The sequence below is a fragment of the Nerophis ophidion genome, linkage group LG29 (genome assembly GCF_033978795.1).
Source record: "Nerophis ophidion isolate RoL-2023_Sa linkage group LG29, RoL_Noph_v1.0, whole genome shotgun sequence".
Lineage (NCBI taxonomy): Eukaryota > Metazoa > Chordata > Actinopteri > Syngnathiformes > Syngnathidae > Nerophis > Nerophis ophidion.
The window spans coordinates 24,934,729-24,960,353 of NC_084639.1; positions in this window are offsets into that span (position 1 = coordinate 24,934,729).

The window sequence follows — 25,625 nt, forward strand, 5'->3', positions numbered from 1 at the left end:
TTCTGTGGGCGGTACTGTTTTAATGACATTCAGTCTTTACCTCAATCAATAACAGAGCAGCATCTCCTCATTTGTGGCTCACCCGTGCAATAACGCTGGAAATGTATCCCGTGAAAAAACGTCCGATTAAAGAAGTGAAGCTGCATTTTTATTTGCACTTAATCTTTGTTGACAGTTTATATAAGAAACGATTACCTACTTTGAGTATGTTTGCGTTTTTCTCCATGCTTATTGTATTTCCTGCACTCTTATTTTGTAGTTTTCCTTTTCTAGTCCCCACACAAGTCTTCTGCTTGTAATCAACACTATTTAATTTGTGCGGGCGCTTTCTTTCTTTGTCAGGGCTTTCTGTTACGCTCGGGTCGCATGACAGCGATAACTGGTGTGTTACCAGGATGCAGAAAGTCCAGGGGTGTTAGAATAATCAAGTATATATATTATCACACAACTTTAATATGCTTAAATTCCGTCGCTTTAGTTATTAGATACTGTGCTTCAGCTGTACTTTTTTCTATCTGTGCAAGGACAAAATTTTATTGTCTGTGGGGTGGCCTCAGCTGCAGATATTATCTTTGTTTTAGCCTGCTTACAGCCAAAGACTTCAACGTAGATAAGACGACAGCACGCAGACAAAATGGAGACAAGGCGAAATCACAAGGCCCCCAGCACATTCCGTCACGTATTGTACGTCCTGGACCTGCTTTGCATGATATATGTGACCACTCCTTTTGGGGGCGGCCTCAGTGATGTTGACTGTGGAACTCCTGAATAAATAAAGGGACGCAGGAGCTGAAACTTAGAGCGTAGGGGGAGACTGTGACTAAGTGTGCAGCTCCATGCATTCTCCTCATGTGCTAAATGGAACCCTGTCTCTGCATCTTTCCTTGCTTCTTGTCTGATTAATAGATGCCATCAGTGTTTGAATCTGACAGGGGGCAGTGTGCAGGTTACAGTATTTAATGTAGAGATTTAAAAATAAAGGAAAGGCGAGGGCACCTGGGAGTGCGCTGAAGCATTGGGAGACTATGCAAAACAAAACTAAAACACGCTACAAAAATAACGGAATTCTGGAACACAGCAAAAACTTGCACGCAATATGCGCTGGAGAAGTGTCTACAAGGAGTACATTTGCACATAAAAATCAACATGTTGGAATAAATCAAAATAATCAATTGGAATTCCATAGAATTTCAATTTTAATGAGATATTTTACAGACAATAGGGCGCACCGGATTATAAGGCGCACTGCCGACGAATGGTCTATTTTTTTCTTCTTTTTTTCCATATATAAGGCACACCAGATTATAGGACGCATTAATGTAGTCATATTTTATATATATTTTTTTCAATAACAACATGTAATGGTGGTTCTTTGGTCAAAATGTTGCGTAGATTATGTTTGACAAATTATCGTCAAGTTGGTTTCTGACAGTCGCTTCCGGGTGCGCCGTTTTGTGGCCTGTGCTGTTTTAATGACAATCAGACTTTACTTAAATCCATTACGGAGCAGCACCACCTCATCCGTGGCTCTCTAGTGCAATAACAACGTCCGATCAAAAATCTCTAATAACTAAAGTTCCTTGAGTGAATAATGTAAACTCACTACACCAGTGTGTTTTAGCTCTTTCATGGGGAGTTTACTGACGGATATAAGTAAGAACTTTACACTACGTTATATTAGAAAATGGCAACAGCAGAGGATGACTATTTAAAACTAAACTAAAACACGCTACAAAAATAAACGGAATGCTGGAACACAGCAAAAACTTACGCGCAAGATGCGAAAACTGGTAAGTCACCACATGTAATGGTGGTTTTATATATGATGTTTTACAGATCATTTTCAAGCCGCTTTCTGACAGTCGCTTCAGGATGCGCCGTTTGGTGGGCGGTCTTATTTACGTGGCTCGCCTTTGGCAGCGTCTTCTCACCCGTCATCTTTTTTGTTGTAGCGGTGTAGCGTGCAAGGATGGGAGTGGAAGAAGTGTCAAAAGATTGACTTAACTCTTTCAATGACATTCATACTTTACTTCCATCAATAACGGAGCAGCATATCCTCATCCGGAAACAACACCACCAGAAATGTGGCCTGTGAAAAACAGTCCGACCGGAACTCTCTAATAACTAAAGTTCCTTGGGTGATTAATGTAAACTCACTACAACGCTATGTTTTAGCTCTTTAATGGGAAGTTTACTGACAGACATAAGTAAGAACTTTACACTACTTTATATTAGAAAATGGCAACAGCAGAGGATGACTATGCAAAAATAACAAACCAAATGCTGGAACACAGCAAAAACTTACGCGCAAGATGCAGAAAATGGTAAGTAACCACATGTAATGGTGGTTTTATAGATGATGTTTTACAGATCATTTTCAAGCCGCTTTCTGACAGTCGCTTCAGGATGCGCCGTTTGGTGGGCGGTCTTATTTATGTGGCTCGCCTTCGGCAGCGTCTTCTCACCCGTCATCTTTTTTGTTGTAGCGGTGTAGCGTGCAAGGATAGGAGTGGACGAAGTGTCAAAAGATGGACTTAACTGTTTCAATGACATTCAGACTTTACTTCAATCAATAACGGAGCAGCATCTCCTCATCCGGAAACAACACCACCAGAAATGAGTCCTGTGAAAAACAGTCTGACCGGAACTCTCTAATAACTAAAGTTCCTTGGGTGATTAATGTAAACTCACTACACGGGTATGTTTTAGATCTTTCATGGGAAGTTTAATGACAGATATAAGTAAGAACTTTACACTACTTTGTATTAGAAAATGGCAACAGCAGAGGATGACTATGCAAAAATAAAAAACGGAATGCTGGAACACAGCAAAAACTTACGCGCAAGATGCACAAAATGGTAAGTAACCACATGTAATGGTGGTTTTATAGATGATGTTTTACAGATCATTTTCAAGCCGCTTTCTGACAGTCGCTTCAGGATGCGCCGTTTGGTGGGCGGTCTTATTTACGTGGCTCGCCTTTGGCAGCGTCTTCTCACCCGTCATCTTTTTTGTTGTAGCGGTGTAGCGTGCAAGGATGGGAGTGGAAGAAGTGTCAAAAGATTGACTTAACTCTTTCAATGACATTCATACTTTACTTCCATCAATAACGGAGCAGCATATCCTCATCCGGAAACAACACCACCAGAAATGTGGCCTGTGAAAAACAGTCCGACCGGAACTCTCTAATAACTAAAGTTCCTTGGGTGATTAATGTAAACTCACTACAACGCTATGTTTTAGCTCTTTAATGGGAAGTTTACTGACAGACATAAGTAAGAACTTTACACTACTTTATATTAGAAAATGGCAACAGCAGAGGATGACTTTGCAAAAATAACAAACGGAATGCTGGAACACAGCAAAAACTTACGCGCAAGATGCACAAAATGGTAAGTAGCCACATGTAATGGTGGTTTTATAGATGATGTTTTACAGATCATTTTCAAGCCGCTTTCTGACAGTCGCTTCAGGATGCGCCGTTTGGTGGGCGGTCTTATTTATGTGGCTCGCCTTCGGCAGCGTCTTCTCACCCGTCATCTTTTTTGTTGTAGCGGTGTAGCGTGCAAGGATGGGAGTGGAAGAAGTGTCAAAAGATTGACTTAACTGTTTCAATGACATTCAGACTTTACTTCCATCAATAACGGAGCAGCATATCCTCATCCGGAAACAACACCACCAGAAATGTGGCCTGTGAAAAACAGTCTGACCGGAACTCTCTAATAACTAAAGTTCCTATGGTGATTAATGTAAACTCACTACACCGGTATGTTTTAGATCTTTCATGGGAAGTTTAATGACAGATATAAGTAAGAACATTACACTACTTTGTATTAGAAAATGGCAACAGCAGAGGATGACTATGCAAAAATAACAAACGGAATGCTGGAACACAGCAAAAACTTACGCGCAAGATGCACAAAATGGTAAGTAACCACATGTAATGGTGGTTTTATAGATGATGTTTTACAGATCATTTTCAAGCCGCTTTCTGACAGTCGCTTCAGGATGCGCCGTTTGGTGGGCGGTCTTATTTATGTGGCTCGCCTTTGGCAGCGTCTTCTCACCCGTCATCTTTTTTGTTGTAGCGGTGTAGCGTGCAAGGATGGGAGTGGAAGAAGTGTCAAAAGATGGCGCTAACTGTTTCAATGACATTCAGACTTTACTTCAATCAATAACGGAGCAGCATCTCCTCATCCGGAAACAACAACACCGGAAATGTGTCCCGTGAAAACAGTCTGACTGGAACTCTCTGATAACTAAAGTTCCTTGGGTGAATAATGTAAACTCACTACACCGGTATGTTTTAGCTCTTTCATGGGGAGTTTACTGACAGATATAGTTAAGAACTTTACACTACTTTATATTAGAAAATGGCAACAGCAGAGGATGACTATGCAAAAATAACAAACGGAATGCTGGAACACAGCAAAAACTTACGCGCAGGATGCACAAAATGGTAAGTAACCACATGTAATGGTGGTTTTATATATGATGTTTTACAGCTCATTTTCAAGCCGCTTTCTGACAGTCGCTTCAGGATGCGCCGTTTGGTGGGCGGTCTTATTTACGTGGCTCGCCTTTGGCAGCGTCTTCTCACCCGTCATCTTTTTTGTTGTAGCGGTGTAGCGTGCAAGGATGGGAGTGGAAGAAGTGTCAAAAGATTGACTTAACTCTTTCAATGACATTCATACTTTACTTCCATCAATAACGGAGCAGCATATCCTCATCCGGAAACAACACCACCAGAAATGTGGCCTGTGAAAAACAGTCCGACCGGAACTCTCTAATAACTAAAGTTCCTTGGGTGATTAATGTAAACTCACTACAACGCTATGTTTTAGCTCTTTAATGGGAAGTTTACTGACAGACATAAGTAAGAACTTTACACTACTTTATATTAGAAAATGGCAACAGCAGAGGATGACTATGCAAAAATAACAAACCAAATGCTGGAACACAGCAAAAACTTACGCGCAAGATGCAGAAAATGGTAAGTAACCACATGTAATGGTGGTTTTATAGATGATGTTTTACAGATCATTTTCAAGCCGCTTTCTGACAGTCGCTTCAGGATGCGCCGTTTGGTGGGCGGTCTTATTTATGTGGCTCGCCTTCGGCAGCGTATTCTCACCCGTCATCTTTGTTGTTGTAGCGGTGTAGCGTGCAAGGATGGGAGTGGAAGAAGTGTCAAAAGATGGAGCTAACTGTTTTAATGACATACAGACTTTACTTCAATCAATAACGGAGCAGCATCTCCTCATCCGGAAACAACAACACCGGAAATGTGTCCCGTGAAAAACAGTCCGACCGGAACTCTATTTTAACTAAAGTTCCTTGGGTCAATAATGTAAACTCACTACACCGGTATGTTTTAGTGCTTTCATGGAGAGTTTACTGACAGATATAAGTAAGAACTTTACACTACTTTATATTAGAAATGGCAACAGCGGAGGATGAATGTCACATAACAAGAAGATAGAGACAGAGAAGAAGCTTATCAACTACGGGACCACTTTCAGGATTAATGCAGATCCCAAATACAGATCAGCAGGTACCAGAAGGCAAGAAACGTTACTTTTGCATAATATTGCGAAAGAAAACGCCGGATAATATGTCTTACCTTATACACACACTACAATAATACTCCTATGTTGAAGCAAATCAAACGGTGCAGCTCCATAGCTTACCAAAGTCATACTAAAACATTTTGATAGATTTTTGAGCGTTGTGTGTAATGTTCTGTAATTTCAATGGAACATATAAAATGTTGGTGTTGTTTACTTAAGTCATATTGCCATCATAGTGCAGTCTACACTTATCTCTTATGTTTGACTGCCATCTACTGGCCACACTTATCATTACACCATGTACCACATAAAATAGCTTTGAGGTGGGTAAGCTCAACCAAACGTACCCCTTACATTATGCGCAGCACGTTATAAGGCGCCTTTTCGAGATTTGAGGGGGAAAAAAGTATTTTAAGTGTGCCTTATAGTCCGTAAAATACAGAACTAATTGAGTGTGTAGTGGAAAAGTTGGGCCCGGAGGTCAAAAAGGGTATGAACTCCTGATGTAGACCACAAGAAACATTTGTAATAGAAAACAAACATACCGTATTTCCTTGAATTTCTGCCGGGGCGCTAATGAATTTAAAACTTCTTCTCACTCTGGCATTTACCAAAGGCATGTGGTAAAGGCAAGCATAGGCTAATTATTTTAAAACCTATTCTCACTCCGGCGCTTACCAAAGGCATGCGGTAAATTTAGGCCTGCGCTTATAAATTTGAAAGTGATGTAAGGATGCCATCATGAAAAGCACATTTAATAAAAAAAACGTTATTACGGTCTAACCTTTACTTATAAATGAAGTCCATGCGCAGCTCCTTCTGATCGAAACCATCGATAACTTGTTTATAGAAATATTCTTTATCATTCTTCAGTTTTAAAAGTCTCACTGTCTCGATGGAGATCTTCCTTTATTACCTCCTGCTTCGATTGAAAGTCCAGTTTAGAAACCAGTTTTATTTTAGATATGTAATCCTCCATGTTAAAAGTGCAAGCGAGAGGAAAAAATAAACGACCGCTCCTCACTCTTGCTGCTTGTTGTCACTTCTTCTGCAGCCGAGTAGTCGCAAGAAGGATCACTAGCGCCCTCTACCACCAGGAGGCCGGAGTCATTTAATGACTCATATTTGACACACGCAACTACGGTATATTAATAAAACATAGCTGCTTACTGTTCTTTTCAGCATATTCAATAGCTTGGACCTTAAATCCTACTGAATAGCTCTTAATCTTCTTCCCTTTATGCGATTTCAAATGATTGAAATCAGCCTCCTCCATTTTGAAAATGATGACAGGTGAAGTGTCACTCGTGACGTGACGAGTTTGACCCGGTGGAAATTCTAGGCGTATGCTAATTATTTGGCGAAACGAGTTTGACCCGGCAGTAATTCTAAGCAGGCACATACTATTCAAGGAAATACGGTAATACGACCCCGTTAAAAAACACAAATAAAGTAAAACAAATAAAAATATCATGGACCTGGTTCACAGGTGACAATCACCTCCCCGCTCGTTAAAAAGTGAAGCTGACACGTTCGGAGTGACAGCCCCCCCCGCAGCCCTTCAGGTCAAGATAGACATCAAGAACCTTTTCTGGAAGAATCATTACCATTTAGCCTTTTGCCATCTATTCCCACAACCAACCGACGAGTGGGAGAGCAAGAAAAAAAAAAAAAAAAAAACGCCTCCCATTTTTCACCATCAGAGACCTTTGAGGTCTAATTGTGACATCGCTCATAAACGCCGTCTCGTGCACACCCGAGGGGAAGGGGAATATGAGCTTGTGAGCCCAGGATCAAGAAAGGATCAAAATCGGTGACATTTGGAAGCTGGATGGATAATAAAAGATGACCAATCCCCTTTTCAAAGGGGAGCTGAAGACTTTTACACACTGGCTGGGAAATCTACCACACAATTGCCACTTTGCAGCCGTATTACAAGATCCTGGGTGTGTATTTTGTTTCAAAAAACATCAGAGGAAGAGGAAACACCCGCCTGACAGTGACAATCGCTTCCGACACAACAAGGCAGGAAAAGCGAGTGTCCTTGCTTCACAGCACACTGCCGTGTTCGCAAACATTTCAGAAGGTGGAAAAATTGCCAGGCTGCGTTTGTCACACGGTCTATTTATGATTAATAACATGTTAATTACACTTTAAAGAGAACATAGAAATCGAAAAAGGTAAAACTACAATAGACCAAATATTTTTGCTGCACAAACGAATGGGACAGGTTTGTGGAAATTTTGGACAAAATGATGTTATGAACCAGTTATGGTTAATAACATACTAACTACACGTTTATAACATCAAACCAGACAATGTTGATAACTTAAAAACTATATTGTTAGCCTAAAAAAATTTCGCAGCACAAATGAGCACAATTGGGAGATTTTGACATAGTTGGGCTTCAGGTGTGATTAATAACACGTTAATTACACAATAACATAAAACCGTTAAAAATTGAAAACTTAAAAACTAATGGTTACGACAAATATGTGCAGCAGAAATGAATGGGACAAGTTTTGGGAGAGTTTGACATAGTTGGGTAGGTGGACCGGGGTGGGGGGTCTAATTATGAGTATTAACACGTTAATTACACTTTAATTAGAATATAGAAATATAAAAATGTAAAACTATAATAGTTACACCAAATATTTTTGCAGCACAAATGTAGCACAGACAAATTGGACAAGTTTGGGGGGATTTTGAAATGTTTCTTTTTACTTGTGTTTATAAATGTATTTATGTATTATTTTTTGTGGAGGGGGGGGAGGTTAGTTACGATTAATAACACGTTAACTACACGTTAATAAAATAAAAAACATAAAACGTTAAAAACTTAACTATAATAGTTAGATCAAAAATGTTTGCAGCACAAACAAATGGGACACTTTTGTGGAGATTTTGACATAGTTGGGTGGGTGGACCGGGGTGGGGGGGTCTAATTATGAGTATTAACACGTTAATTACACTTTAATTAGAATGCAGAAATATAAAAATGTAAAACTATAATAGTTACACCAAATATTTTTGCAGCACAAATGCAGCACAAACGAATCGGACAAGTGTGGGGAAATTTTGAAATGTTTCTTTTGACTTGTGTTTATAAATGTATGTATTATTTTTTTGGGGGGTCTGGGGGTTAGTTATGATTAATAACACATTAACTACACGTTAATAAAATAAAAAAAAACATAAAACGTTAAAAACTTAACTATAATAGTTAGATCAAAAACTTTTGCAGCACAAACAAATGGGACACGTTTGTGGAGATTTTGACATAGTTGGGTGGGTGGACCGGGGTGGGTGGGTCTAATTATGAGTATTAACACGTTAATTACACTTTAATTAGAATACAGAAATATAAAAATGTAAAACTATAATAGTTACACCAAATATTTTTGCAGCACAAATGTAGCACAAACGAATTGGACAAGTTTGGGGAGATTTAGACATTTTTATTTTTACTTTTATTTATTAGTGTAATATTTTTTTGGGGGGGATGGCAGGGTTGGGGGGGTTAGTTATGATTAATATCACGTTAACTACACGTTAATAAAATAAAAACCATAAAACGTTAAAAACTTAACTATGATAGTTAGATCAAAAATGTTTGCAGCACAAACAAATGGGACACGTTTGTGGAGATTTTGACATAGTTATGTTATTAACCATTCATGTTTAATAACAGTTAGTTATGTTAGTTATGATTAATAACACGTTACTTACACTTTAATAACAAAGGCGTAAAACATTGAAATCTTAATATCTATAATATTCAGACCAAAATGTTTGCAGCACCAATGAATGGGACACGTTTAGGGATATTTTTGACATAGTTGGGCTCTAGTTATGATTAATAACACATTCATTACACATTGATAACATAAAAAACATCTAAGAAATTGAAAACTTCAAAACGATATTAGTTCGTTAGTCACATACTTTGCGGATTGTAACGCCTGTTTGGCATTGTGGTACCGGGTTCGATTCCCTCGAAGAACACAACAAAGGTAGGATCCAACAAATGTATTAACAAAAGGTGAGCTCTGAACAAAAACACTGGAGCTAATAAAAAGGGAAACAAAATACGCTAGCGTGAAAGCTAGGAAATATAAAGAACTAAGACTTGGCATGAAGGCATAAAAAGTATAAACAAAGATGATTAGCATGTGAGCTAAAGATGACTAGGTGGCTGAGCTAATGAGCTAGCAAGAAAAAGCATACCTGACGTTACGTTGCGTGAAAACAAACTAGAGTCCCAGAAAGAATAAACAGAAGAGGCAGGCTCATAAAGGGAAGGTGATTAGCAGAGAACAGGTGTGCAGGAACCGGGAGTAACAGCTGGAACTAATAAGTAACCATGGTGATGGACTAAACGAGAAATAAACGGAGGATGAGAACAAAGATGGCAAAATAAACAATAATATGTGAAGATCCGAGTCACGGATCGCAACACGGATTGTGAATACAGTTCGATACGTTTTAATGGACACAGTAAACCCCATTTAACCCTTGTATTATGTTGGGAAAAATGACATTGATTGTGTTGCGGGTCGTTTTGACCCGTACTGTGTAAATGTTCTCAAAACAGTCAAGAAAACAGGTTAAACCAATAATTTTATTTTAGGTTACATAAACATTTAGAAAAGTGACATACAATACACTTTTTATTCCAATTGTATTATGTTAAGGGTCAATTTGACCCATTTCAGTTTTTGTGTTGATCAAAGTACTGGTTATCCTTTCTTTTTCTTGCTGAAATCTGGTGACTTTTCCTCATCTAGGGTCATGAACTGGTGTGAAAATCTGGACACTTTGTTGTGTAGTGGAATGTTTGTGCAGAGTTTGTATAAAAAGATGATGTTGCGAGTCATTTTGACCCAGGCGCTTTAATGTGGTTAAATAGCTGTTCAGATCCAAAAATAAACATGTCTCCTTGATGTACTTTTTACTTTGATGTACAATTGTTTGTATTTTGATTGTCTCTGAGACCCAGAGCCAGGTGTGTGAAGAGAGGGAACTTTCTCACACTTGTCCTTGTCTCCTCAGATGTCATTCTTCTGGAGCTCATTTTTGGTGAGTTTGTCAAAGAGATGACATGAGAACAGTGACAAGGACAAGTGTGAGAAAGTTCCCTCTCTTCACACACCTGGCTCTGGGTCTCAGAGGCAATCAAAATTGTACATCAAAGTAAAAAGTACATCAAACAGACTTGTTTATTTTGGCTATTTACCCACATTAGAGTGTCTGGGTCAAAATGACCCGCAACATCATCTTTGTATACAAACTCTGCAAGACATTCCACTACACAACAAAGTGTCCAGATTTTACACACCAGTTCATAACCCTAGATGAGGAAAAGTCAACAAATTTCAGCAAGAAAAAGAAAGGATAGCCAGTACTTTGATAAACACAAAAACTGAAATGGGTCAAATTGACCCTCAACATAATAGAAGGGTTAAGGATGCAAAGTCCACTTCATTTGTGCATAGGCGGCATTTCCACGGAACAGCGAGAAAGGTGAAAGACGCCGGATCTGGAATTGAACACTCTATGTTGAGTAAAACACCGCATCTCAAACTGAGCATCATCAACTTTGGACCGGGGGTGTGAGTGCTGGTTGGTTCTTTGCCGTCTGCTAATGAGCTATCGAGTGTGCTTTGGCGCCCAAATTGCAGCATACATCCATCAACCGCTCCTCGCCCTCGTTTGAATAACACCTTGATTAAATGATCGCTTCTCGCAAATGTGTGGCACAATTAAAAAAATGTTTAAAAAAAAAAAATCAATCAAGGGCCGGCGATTTTGACGGCGGATAGCTCGTGGCTGTCAATCACGGACAGCTCAAATTGTTGTGGCGATTGTGTACTCTGCTTTGTTTCTACTGTTCCCAGCCCATGGTCACCGGTGTGAGAAGCGAGCGTGCTGACTACTGTGCTAAAAGTACAGGCCGTATTCCTGAACAAATACACACAGAACCAAGTGCTACACTAAGCCGAATAACCCCTTAAACCAGGGGTAGGGAACCTATGGCTCTAGAGCCAGATGTGGCTCTTTTGATGACATCATCTGGCTCTCTGATAAATCTTAGCTGACATTGCTTAACACAGGTGGTGTCCAAAGTGTGGCCCGCGGGTCATTTTTTAACGGCCCCACGACACATTTTAAGAATACAATTAAAAAAAATGTAAAACATGAAAAGTAGTATAAAAGAGCAAACAGGTGAAATGTAACAATAAATTGTTGCAATGCTTACTCTTATAACACAAAGCTGCCATGCAGGCTGTTTCTTTCTTTAATAAATAATAATGAATCAAAATCAATGTCATTTTGAATTATTGACCTATTCAAGGCTTCGATTACATCACATTAAATATTCCACTTTGAGATTTTTTTGGGGCTAATGTTGCATATTTTGTGTTTGCCATATAAAAAACAGCTCAGTTTTTTATATGGCCTAGAACAAACAAACAAAACAAACAACAATAAAACTTATAATTGACGGATATATCTGAAGTTGGTCTCGAGATTATTGTGCTAAAAGTAAACGGTAAATAAAATGTATATTTTATTTATTAACACTTTAATAAGTAGGACACTTTTGGATCCATAAATATTTTAGTGTGATTTGTTTTTAAGTGTCATTGCTCAAAAAATAATAATGAATCAAAATCCAAAATTAAGGCTCCAATTATTATATACTCTCAAATATTCCACCTAAAGAGATATTGGGTGAAAATATTGCGTATTTTGTGTTTTTTCCATTTTTTTTTTTTTCTAATGTTGATCTGGATATTTAAAACTTGCATAATAATACAAATTATAATACTGAATAATGACACATTTTTAATATTTTTTTTTACAAAAACCCTTTGGGGTCCCCGAGATCATAACTGAGTGGAGGCCTAAATGTATATTTTTTTATACATATATTGTATTAGTTTTTAAAATTAAAATTATGAAAATGGCCCCCGCTTGCTCTGATTTTTCAGTGTGCGGCCCTCAGTGGAAAAAGTTTGGACACCCCTGGCTTAACACGATAATTATGAATAATTCCGCTAGTAATCACAGTGCTAAAAATACCGTTCAAAATATAAAACATTCTCTGACGGTGGCGGTACAAACAACTTTAAAACCATTACAAATATGCGCCACACTGTGAACCCACATCAAGCAAGAAGGATAAACACATTTCAGGAGAACATCCTCACTGTAACACAACATAAACACAACATAACAATTACCCAGAACCCCATGCAGCGCTGACTCTTCCTGGCTACACCCCCGCTACCACTCAGCCCCGCCCCCCCACATCATTAGCCCCCTCTGTGCGTCGGTTGAGGTGGGTGGGGTTTGGTGGTGGGGGGGTATATTGTAACACATGGGATTCTGGGTATTTTTTCTGTTGTGTTTATGTTGTGTTACGGTGAAGATGTTCTCTTGAAATGTGTTTGTCACTCTTGTTTGGTGTGGGTTCACAGTGTGGCGCATGTTTGTAACAGTGTTAAATTTGTTTGTACGGCCACCTTCAGTGTGACCTGTATGGCTGTTGGCTGTTGATCTAATAAACCTTTATACAACAGGCTACATATATTTTTCGACTTGAATGTAAAAATACACATAAATATAAAAAAAATAAGATTCACCTTAAAATTACATGTAAAACTGTTAGATTGTTAGTATGGACATAGACTTTATATAACAAGTTACACATTTAATGAAAGTTAATTACTGTATTTTTACATGGATTTGAAAGTAATTTGTGTCGCGCCTGTAAGTTTATGTTTTGGTTTTGGTCAGGGTATGTTCAGTTTTTTGGACATTTTGGTTACGTCTTGGCATTTCCTGGTTTGTTTTAGTCTCCATGCCAACTCATTAGTTTTCACCTGTCATGTCACGTCCTTGTTCTCAGCCTCACACCTGTTTTCACTAATAATCACGGCTACTTAAGTCACTCTTTTTCTTGTCTTCATTCTGGGATCTTCACACTCGCATACTGCACCTCCTTCATGCCCTCGTCCATAGTTCCATGCCGTGTAAGTTTTTGTAATTATGCCATGTGCTAGTTTTGTTCATAGTTTATTATTATTCACGCCAATCGAGCAAGTGTTTTTGTTTCATGTTTGTAGTTTGCAGCATTTATGCTAGTCTTTTGTTTGTTCAGAGCCAAGTGTCTGTACCTCCTTGTGAGCGCCCTTAGTTTGTTTATTTTTTATTCTAGTTTTAAATAAACAACCATGTACTCACGTCCACGCCTCGCTCGTGCTGATTCTCATCTGTGTCGAGGAAACAACCCACGTCCAAGCCATGTTGTGACAATTTGAGAAAACAGAAAATGATATGTATAATTAATTTGCTATTTTTCTGTAAAAAAATATAAAAATATACATAGTTTGTCATTACTGGCATATTACTTAAAATAACAGGCGGTTTGTTTATTTACAGATAATGTCTTCAATTCTGCAGTGTTATAACCTATTTATTTATTTTTTTAAATTACAGTAGAAATTTTGAGTAAATTAACCATAAAAATTTTTTTTTTTTTACAGTATAGCTACATCCCTAGCTTGATTGATGTAAAATGTTCTTTATCATACTGTTTACTTTCACATGTCCATTAAATATTTAATTAATTTATGATGGCTCCGATGTGATGCCACCCGAACGCCTCCCTAGAGAGGTCCGACCGTTACAAATATGCGCCACACTGTGAACCCACATCAAGCAAGAATGATAAACACAATTCAGGAGAACATCCTCACTGTAACACAACATAAACACAACATAACAAATACCCAGAATCCCATGCAGCGCTGACTCTTCCGGGCTACACCCCCGCTACCACCCAACCCAACCCAACGGGGAAGACCCAGGACACGTTGGGAAGACTATGTCTCCCGGTTGGCCAGGGAACGCCTCAGGATCCCCCGGGAGGAGCTGGACAAAGTGGCTGGGGAGATGGAAGTCTGGGCTTCTCTGCTTAGGCTGCTGCCCCTGCGACCCGACCTCGGATAAGCGATTCAGCACATTAGATTCCAGTTCATTGAAATACCACAACACTGGATATTGTTCAGATAAAATCCATTTAATTTAAGAAATTGCACACAAAGCAACACAGGAGGTAACTATGACGTGCGAGGACAAGGTTAGGTGGGATTTAGCCTGGATAACCGTAAAAGGGAACGCAGCCACAAATGATGATACGCGGCAGATTGAGCGTGTCACACTGGGTTATCGAGTTGAAAAAGTTTTTCGGGGGAACTGATGGAAAAAAACGAAAAAAAAATGTCTTTGCTTTTGACCACCGGTTCACTAAAATACAATAATCAAATTCAGTTTGATTGCATGTAGCGGTAAACTGGAACCTACATGCTCAACAACAGACTGCCCTAACTCAAGAGGGAGGCTGGTCGCCATGGGAACAAGCAGGTATGGCCATGAGGCCAACAAATCGCTCCCGCAGCCAATCGGACGCAAATTACGCCATCTTTTTTTTTTTTTTTTCCCACTACAAAGCCCGACGACATGTTACTTGGCAGTTTCCATGTCACGGAGGTGGCCGGGCTCGTGGCAGCAGCCGTCGCTATGGCAACCGAGCAAAGGGAGAAGGCGGGAACGCTGTGGACAGGCCGATCCGTGTTCCGCGTGCGCGACGAGGCCGGGAGGTGCGCAACGCCACAAGTGCGTCAGTCTGAGAGCTTCAAAAGAATATTTTAAAAAAGGAAGATTTGACCATAAAAAAATATATATATATATTTAGAAGCCTTCATTTAGTCCAGTTCTATTGGTTCTAATGACATCATAATGAAAGAGAAGAGGAAACAGTTTTAGTTTCTGGGTTAAAGTCAGGGAATTAGCTTTTTATAGAGCAACCATATTTGGTAACTAAAACACAATATTACAATAACCATGTGACAGCTCCCCAGCAACTAGTGCAGAAATAATTACAATAATGCAAATATTAAAAATATGCTATTACATCAATTACAAAACCCAAAACCAGCGAAGTTGTCACGTTGTGTAAATGGTAAATAAAAAGGGAATACAATGATTTGCAAATCCTTTTTAACTTATATTCAATTAAATAGACTGCAAAGACAATTTATTTAACATTCGAACTGGAAAAATATTAACTCATTTGGAATTTGATGCCTGCAACATGTTTCAAAAAAGCTGGCACCAGTGGCAAAACAGACTGAGAAGTTTGACGAACGCTCATCAAACACTTATTTGGAACATCCCGCAGGTGAGCGGGCTAAATGGGAACAGGTGGGTGCCACGATTGGGTATAAAAGCAGCTTCCATGAAATGCTCACTCATTCACAAACGAGGATGGGGCGAGGGTCACCACTTTGTCAACAAATGCCTGAGAAAATGATCCAACAGTTTAAAAACAATATTTCTCAACCAGCTATTGCAAGGAATTTAGGGATTTCACCATCTACTCTCAAAAGGTTCAGAAAATCTGGAGAAATCACTGCACGTAAGCCATGATATTACGGACTTTCGATGCCTCAGGCGATACTGCATCAAAAAGCGATAAAAAGGGACTCAAACCGGATTGACAAACTGATCCAGAAAGCCGGCCAAACTATTGGCACACAGTTGGAGGACTTTGTGTCAGTGAGGGACAGGAGGACACTGGACAAACTGCTGGCCATCATGGACAATCCTGCCCACCCACTCCACCAGACAAGTGAGGGACCGAGGAGTTCCTGCTCCAACAGGCTCTTTCAGCTTCGTTCCCACAGTGTACCATTCAAGAACTCCTTCATTCAGCACTCCATCCAGCTGTATAATCACTCACCATACAGCAATAGATATCTGTCTGTTACCTGACACCTGATACATATACAGCTGTCACATATACTGTATTATTGTACATGATAATTGTTATATACTGTATATATGATATAGACATTATATCTTGATATATAATATACTGTACATATATTATGTAAATATTATTTCATAGGTTTTATTCTACAAACCCAGTTTCCATATGAGTTCGGAAATTGTGTTAGATGTAAATATAAACAGAATACAATGATTTGCAAATCCTTTTCAACCCATATTCAATTGAATATGCTACAAAGACAAGATATTTGATCAAACTCATAAAATTGTTTTTGTTTTTTTTGCAAATAATAATTCACTTATAATTTCATGGCTGCAACTCGTGCCTTAGTAGTTGGGAAAGGGCATGTTCACCACTGTGTTACATTACATTTTCTTTTAACAACACTCAATAAACGTTTGGGAACTGAGGAAACTAATGGTTGAAGCTTTGAAAGTGGAATTCTTTCCCATTCTTGTTTTATGTAGAGCTTCAGTCGTTCAACAATCCGGAGTCTCCGCTGTCGTATTTTACGCTTCATAATGCGCCACATATTTTCCATGGGAGACAGGTCTGGACTGCAGGCGGGCCAGGGAAATACCCACACTCTTTTTTTTTACGAAGGCACGCTGTTGTAACACGTGCTGAATGTGGCTTGGCATTGTCTTGCTGAAATAAGCAGGGGCGTCTATGAAAAAGACAGCGCATAGATGGCAGCATATGTTGTTCCAAAACCTGTATGTACCTTTCAGCATTAATGGTGCCTTCACAGATGTGTAAGTTACCCATGCCTTGGGCACTAATACACCCCCATACCGTCACAGATGCTGGCTTTTGAACTTTGCGCCTATAACAGTCTGGATGGTTCGCTTCTCTTTTGGTCCGGATGACATGATGTCGAATATTTCCAAAAACAATTTGAAATGTGGACTCGTCAGACCACAGAACACTTTTCCACTTTGCATCAGTCCATCTTATATGATCTCGGGCCCAGAAAAGCCGGTGGCGTTTCTGGATGTTGTTGATAAATGGCTTTCGCTCTGCATAGTAGAGCTTTAATTTGCACTTACAGATGTAGCGACGAACTGTATTTAGTGAAAGTGGTTTTCTGAAGAGTTCCTGAGCCCATGTGGTGATATCCTTTAGAGATTGATGTCAGTTTTTGACACAGTGCCGTCTGAGGGATCGAAGGTCACGGTCATTCAATGTTGGTTTCCGGCCATGCCGCTTACGTGGAGTGATTTCTCAAAATCCTCTGAACCTTTGGATGATATTATGGAGCGTAGATGTTAAAATCCCTAAATTTCTCGCAATTGCACTTTGAGAAACGTTGTTCTTAAACTGTTTGACTATTTGCTCACACAGTTGTGGACAAAGGGGTGTACCTCGCCTCATCCTTTCTTGTGAAATACTTTTTTTAAGCTGTTTTTATACCCAATCATGGCACCCAGCTGTTCCCAATTAGCCTGCACACCTGTGGGATGTTCCAAATAAGTGTTTGATGAGCATTAGTGATTCCTAAAGCCCCAAAAAAGTCTGCGGGCTATAGAGCGTTTTCCGTTCGGGCTCCAGTACTACAGTTCGAGATGTTACCTCAGTAGAAGCATTTAAGTCTCACCTTAAAACTCATCTGTATACTCTAGCCTTTAAATAGACCTCCTTTTTAGACCAGTTGATCTGCCGCTTCTTTTCTGCTTTCTCCTATGTCCCCCCCTTCCCTTGTGGAGGGGGTCCGGTCCGATGACCATGGATGAAGTACTGGCTGTCCAGAGTCGAGACCCGGGATGGACCGCTCGTCGGGACCCAGGATGGACCGCTCGCCTGTGTATCGGTTGGGGACATCTCTACGCTGCTGATCCGCCTCCGCTTGGGATGGTTTCCTGTGGACGGGACTCTCGCTGCTGTCTTGGATCCACTTTGAACTGAACTCTCGCGGCTGTGTTGGAGCCACTATGGATGGAACTTTCACAGTATCATGTTAGACCCGCTCGACATCCATTGCTTTCGGTCCCCTGGGGAGGGTTGCCCACATCTGAGGTCCTCTCCAAGGTTTCTCATAGTCAGCATTGTCACTGGCGTCCCACTGGGTGTGAATTCTCCCTGCCCACTGGGTGTGAGTTTTCCTTGCCCTTTTGTGGGTTCTTCCGAGGATGTTGTAGTCGTAATGATTTGTGCAGTCCTTTGAGACATTTGTGATTTGGGGCTATATAAATAAACATTGATTGATTGATTGATTCCTCAACTTTATCAGTATTTATTGCCACCTTTCCCAACTTCTTTGTCACGCGTTGCTGGCATCAAATTCTAAAGTTAATGATTATTTGCAAAATGTTAATCAGTTTGAACACCAAATATGTTGTCTTTGTATCATATTCAACTGAATATGGGTTGAAAATCATTGTATTATGTTTATATTTACATCTAACACAATTTCCCAACTCATATGGAAACAGGGTTTGTACATCACCATATATATATATATATATATATATATATATATATATATATATATATATATATATATATATATATATATATATATATATATATATTGTGTTGGTTGCTTTGTTGGGTCTGCTTCTGTCTCTGGCCATGCTCCCTCCACCCCAGCGGACGATGGCGTGGAACACCGCAGAGGCCACCATAGTGGATATGTTTCTTTTACTTTTTATTCATAGCTGTATGTAGAAGTGTCTGGTTGTATCTGCTGCTTTAATGTCTTTAATGTCCTCTGTGTTCTTTGATGTTTGATGTTTCCCTCTTACACACATGGAAGAGGGATGTGTACCATGGTTATGAGTTGGGTTTTTTTTCCCTTGGCCTCAGTCTGCACCTCCTCTCCAGGGCCCAGGCTGAGACCGATTTTTTTAAATTTTATTTTAATCTTCTATTTTTTTCCTCCCATTCCCCCCCCCTCTTTGTTTACCTGTATCTCATCTTTTTTGTAAGGGGCGCTGGAAGCCGGCAGACCCGTCAGCGATCCTGTTCTGTCTCCCTGTAATGTTTGTCTAAACTTGAATGGGATTGTGCTGAAAATTTAAATTTTCCAGAAGGAACTCTCCTGACGGAATAAATAAAGTACTATATATCTATAGTCTATTTATACCTGCATTGTCCTTTCCATCATTGTAAATGAGCTACTGTGTGGAAGAATTTCCCTTGTGGATCATTAAAGTGTGTCTAAGTCTACTCACCATTTCTTTAAAAGCCTAACCAGGGACGAGAGTTGCAAACTAGCCTGGGGCTAGAAGTCTTATGTACTTTGACATGCGTTACCGATGGGTAGCAATGTTTAATTGTACCGTCCCTGTCAAATAAATACATAAACACAATATTTTCCACCGTGACTCATGGCCTCCCTCCCTAGCCGGATGATCATCGATCACAAATGGACACGTCGCAGAAAGATGAGGGCTGAAGTGACGAATGCAGCTTGAAGTCTTCTTCACCTTGAAGTGAAACGCAACCTTTGTATGAGCATGAATCGGTGGCAGAGTACACAAAGTACACAAAGTGTGTTACATGAAGACGTACAGAGTAAACGCAGAGGCAGGAGCTCCCGCTCAAGGTGATTCATCTTGCTTTTTATCTGCCTTGTCAAATCTGCTGAACTTGCCGTTTGCGTTCCCCAATGCATTTTTTTTTTTTTTAAGGCGTGCTTTTTTTTCTCGTTCTCTACGACAGTGTTTTTCGAACGCTGGGAGATATTGTGTGGTGTGCCTTGGGAAATTATGCAACTTCAGCTAATTGGTCCAAAAAATGTATATTTTGTTTTTGCAAATCAATAATTATATATCCATGCGTTTGTTACGTCTCGTCTCGACTACTGTAACGTATTATTTTCGGGTCTCCCCATGTCTAGCATTAAAAGATTACAGTTGGTACAAAATGTGGCTGCTAGACTTTTGACAAGAACAAGAAAGTTTGATCACATTACGCCTGTACTGGCTCACCTGCACTGGCTTCCTGTGCACTTAAGATGTGACTTTAAGGTTTTACTACTTACGTATAAAATACTACACGGTCTAGCTCCATCCTATCTTGCCGATTGTATTGTACCATATGTCCCGGCAAGAAATCTGCGTTCAAAAGACTCCGGCTTATTAGTGATTCCTAGAGCCCCAAAAAAGTCTGCGGGCTATAGAGCGTTTTCCGTTCGGGCTCCAGTACTCTGGAATGCCCTCCCGGTAACAGTTCGAGATGCTACCTCAGTAGAAGCATTTAAGTCTCACCTTAAAACTCATCTGTATACTCTAGCCTTTAAATAGACCTCCTTTTTAGACCAGTTGATCTGCCGCTTCTTTTCTTTTTTCTCCTATGTCCTCCCCTCCCTTGTGGAGGGGGTCCGGTCCGATGACCATGGATGAAGTACTGGCTGTCCAGAGTCGAGACCCAGGATGGACCGCTTGTCGGGACCTAGGATGGACCGCTTGCCTGTGTATCAGTTGGGGACATCTCTACGTTGCTTATCCGCCTCCGCTTGGAATGGTTTCCTGTGGACGGGACTCTTGCTGCTGTCTTGGATCCGCTTTGAACTGAACTCTGCGGCTGTGTTGGAGCCACTATGGATTGAACTTTCACAGTATCATGTTAGACCCGCTCGACAGCCATTGCTTTCGGTCCCCTAGAGGGGTGGGGGGTTGCCCACATCTGAGGTCCTCTCCAAGCTTTCTCATAGTCAACATTGTCACTGGCGTCCCACTGGATGTGAATTCTCCCTGCCCACTGGGTGTGAGTTTTCCTTGCCCTTTTGTGGGTTCTTCCGAGGATGTTGTAGTCGTAATGGTTTGTGCAGTCCTTTGAGACATTTGTGATTTAGGGCTATATAAATAAACATTGATTGATTGATAATCTGCAAACAATTTGCCATTGCTTAGTGTCTGTGCTGTGTAAAAATCTCGGCAGGGTCACCACATAATACTCCATGTCAGTAGGTGGCAGCAGGTACACTGCAGAAAGTCAGTGTTCAAAAACAAGGAAAAAAAAATAGGGGCATTTTACTTGAACTAAGAAAAATTATCTGCCAATAGAACAAGAACATTTGGCTTGTCAAGACTTTCCAAAACAAGTAAAATTAGCTAACCTCAATGAACCCAAAAATACCTTAAAATAAGTATATTCTCATTGGTAATTAGTGCACTTTTCTTGGTAGAAAATACACATATCGTCATGATCTGCTACTTGGATCATGTCATAGTCTGTTTTTTGTTCCGTCTTTGTATCGTGATCTAGTATTTGACTTCCTTAGTTCCTGGTGGCACTTCCCGTTTTGTTCTGTTGTCACGTTTACGTATTAGCCTCTTGTTTTTTACGCGCACCTGCTTCGTAATGACTCTCCTTATTTAAGCCTGCCTTTTTCGTTACTCGCTCTCGCATTCTAGTTTCTGTTCCATGCAGCAGGTGACGACACTGATTCCCGATTGTGGTAAAGACTATTTTTGTACTTGTTAGCTTCCACGCTATTCCATTGTTTATTCCCTAGCTCACATGCTAGCGCCTTTTGTTCCTTCTAGCTCCCATGCTAGTTCTGTTTGTTTTGTCTTTAGTGCCTTATGCAAGTGTTTCTGTTCGAAGTCTGTTTTGTTAGTATTAATAAATCATACTTTCTTATCTTTAGGCTGTGTCCAAGTCCGACTGCATCATTCGAGAGAACGAACCATCACCACAATGCCAGCTGAGCGTCACACATGTGAGACCTCTTTTTCTCTACACGTTGAAAATATTCTTGAATTAAGTAAATACTAGTGCCATTATCTTGAATTGTTTTTGATTGAGACTTGCACAGTACAGTACATGTTCCGTACAATCAACCAAAAAATGGTAACACCCGAATAAGAACTTGTTTAAATCGGGGTCCACGTAAATCAATTCATGGTAAATAATGACATGTGCTCGGCATTACATTTCTTGCATTTGTGAAGTGAAGTGAATTATATTTATATAGCGCTTTTTCTCTGATAACTCATAGCGCTTTACATAGTGAAACCCAATATCTAAGCTACATTTAAACCAGTGTGGGTGACAGTGGGAGCAGGTGGGTAAAGTGACTTCCCCAAGGACACAACGGCAGAGACTCGGATGGCGGAAGAGGGGATCGAACCTGGAACCCTCAAGTTGCTGGCACGGGCACTCTACAAATTGAGCTAGAACCGCCCCTAACTGTACTACTATATGAGTATGTATATTTTTTTGTTTCATTGAAAATAGAACAGCAAAGTCCATTTGGCTGTCTTCTGTTTTAATTATGAGACGCACGCGTGTCAAAGTCATGATTTTTATATTTCATGCTTGAAATAAGAAATTATTACTTTAAAAAAGTAGTTTTATACTTGTGAGTGTTGATGACGCAGTTTTGCAACACTTGATATTCTTGTTTCAAGCATGTTTTACTCAATATAAGTCATCAAATCTCAGCAACAAGCTGTAATATCTTACTGAGATCATTTCGGACCAAAACACTTAAAACAAGTAAAACACTCTAACATAAAATCTGCTTAGTGAGCAGAATCATCTTATCAGACCGAAAATAAACAAATATCACCCTTATTGGACACATTCAATCTTACTTAGATTCCAGTTTTTGCAGTGTATTTAACTGCTTTATAAAAATCAGAATGTATCGGGTGAGACAAGGATAATTTGTTGTTATCCCAATATGCAGACCATGGCCGCAGCGTGCAGGTTAAAAAGGTATGGAATGCTTAAACCAAAAATGAACAAAAGGGAAAGTAAAAGGCAACAGCTAAGCAAACCAAAAGTATAACTGAACTGGCTACAAAGTAAACAGAAACAGAATGCTGGACGACAGCAAAAACTTACGGCGTCCACAAAGTACATCCGTACATGACATGACTGTCAACAAAGCTAACACAAAGCAGGTGCGCTGAATAGCGCTCCAAGGAAGACATAGGGGCGGCATAGCTCGCTTGGTAGAGCGGCCGTGCCAGCAACTTGAGGGTTGCAGGTTCGATTCCCGCTTCTGCCATCCTAGTCACTGCCGTTGTGTCCTGGGGCAAGACACTTTAAATCCCTCTAAGACACTTTAAATCCCTCTAAAACACTACCAAAACAACAAGCAGACAAGGGATCATCCAGAAACATCCAAGTAAATGTGTCCAATTACATGTGAAAGGCTCACTAAATGTAACTTAGATATTGGGTTTGACTATGTAAAGCGCTTTGAGTCACTAGAGAAAAGCGCTATATAAATATAATTCACACATAAAACTGCTACAGGAAAACGCCCACAAAACAGGTTGGACCACCAAAATAACAGCGCAAGAAAAGGACTAGGGTTGTATGGTATAGTACCGCGATACTAATGAATCATTTTCGGTACTATATCGCCTCTGGACTCCCTTAGTTCCTGTATTGTTTTTCACACCTCCTAACCCTGAACGTACATTGAAAATACACACAACTTTGTGGCATGTCTTGTGATCATGTTTTGTGATCATGTTTTGTTTAGTTATGTTCTGTTTTGCTTAAGACTCCAATGTTTCAACCCTTCTTTGAGTACGCTTGCACCTCCTGGTACCCCAGCACCTCCAAAACCCTCAAATCTAGACTCCAAACATCCCAGAATAAGCTAGTCCGGTTACTTTTAGACCTCCACCCCAGATCACACCTCAATCCAACCCACTTCTCCAAAGTGGGCTGGCTCAGGGTGGAGGAACAGAATAAAACAACTTGCACTGAGCCTAGTCTATAAAATCCGCTACACCTCCTTGATACCCAAGTACATGTCAAACTACTTCCTTAACGTAAATGACCGCCATAACCACAACACCAGGGGGAGCTCCACAAACCACGTTAAACCCAGATTCCGATCTAACAAAGGTCTTAACTCATTCTCTTTCTATGCCACATCAATGTGGAATGCACTCCCAACAGGTATAAAAGTAAGTGCATCTCTATATTCCTTCAAAACCGCTCTAAAACAACACCTCCAGGCAACTTCAACACTTTACTAATACCCTCCTCCATTCACATCCCATCTCCCCGGATTATAAACAACTCAAATGTACTTCTAATGTATATACTTGTTCTTATGCTATGTGAACTCACTATGTTCTCTGCTGGCTGTACATATCCTACTAAATAAGACCTACACTGTTTCAATGTCCACATTTCTCTGTTGATGCAATTGTTGATGACTGAAGTTCTGATATCAACCAAAGCTCCTCATCCCACCCACCGGATTGTAAATAATGTAAATAATTCAATGTACATACTATGATGATTAACTTGTGTGATGACTGTATTATGTTGATAGTATATATTTGTACCATGAATTGATTAACGTGGACTTAAACAAGTTGAAAAACTTATTGGGGTGTTACCATTTAGTGGTCAATTGTACGGAATATGTACTGAACTGTGCAATCTACCAATAAAAGTATCAATCAATCAATCAATTCTTGTTTTTGCACTTCCTTGTTTGTTTTGTTTCCATGACTACCCATTAATTTTCACCTGTCCTCATGTCACGCACCTGTCTCACGTTTTGCACTCGCACACCTGTCACTAATCATGTCTATTATTTCAAGCGAAAGTTGCCAAGTAGTCAGGCTGGCGACTTTACCTCCACTGTGCTTCATGCCATGTTTACGATTCACGCCGCTTGTTTCATAAATCCATGCCAAGTAAGTTTTTGTTCATTGTTCATAATTTCTGCCTTTTTGCAAGTTTTGTTTCATTAGTCAAGTTTGTTCTCCGTCATTGTGCGTGCCTTTTGTTTGCTTCTTTTTTTGGGCAGTAGAAGCATTTAAGTCTCACCTTAAAACTCATCTGTATACTCTAGCCTTTAAATAGACCTCCTTTTTAGACCAGTTGATCTGCCGCTTCTTTTCTTTTTCTCCTATGTCCCCCCCGGAGGGGGTCCGGTCCGATGACCATGGATGAAGTACTGGCTGTCCAGAGTTGAGACCCAGGATGGACCGCTCGTCGGGACCCAGGATGGACCTCTCGCCTGTATCGGTTGGGGACATCTCTACGCTGCTGATCCGCCTGCGCTTGAGATGGTTTCCTGTGGACGGGACTCTCGCTGCTGTCTTGGATCCACTTTGAACTGAACTCTCGCGGCTGTGTTGGAGCCACTGTGGATTGAACTTTCACAGTATCATGTTACACCTGCTCGACATCCATTGCTTTCGGTCCCCTAGAGGGGGGGGGGGGGGGGTTTGCCCACATCTGAGGTCCTCTCCAAGGTTTCT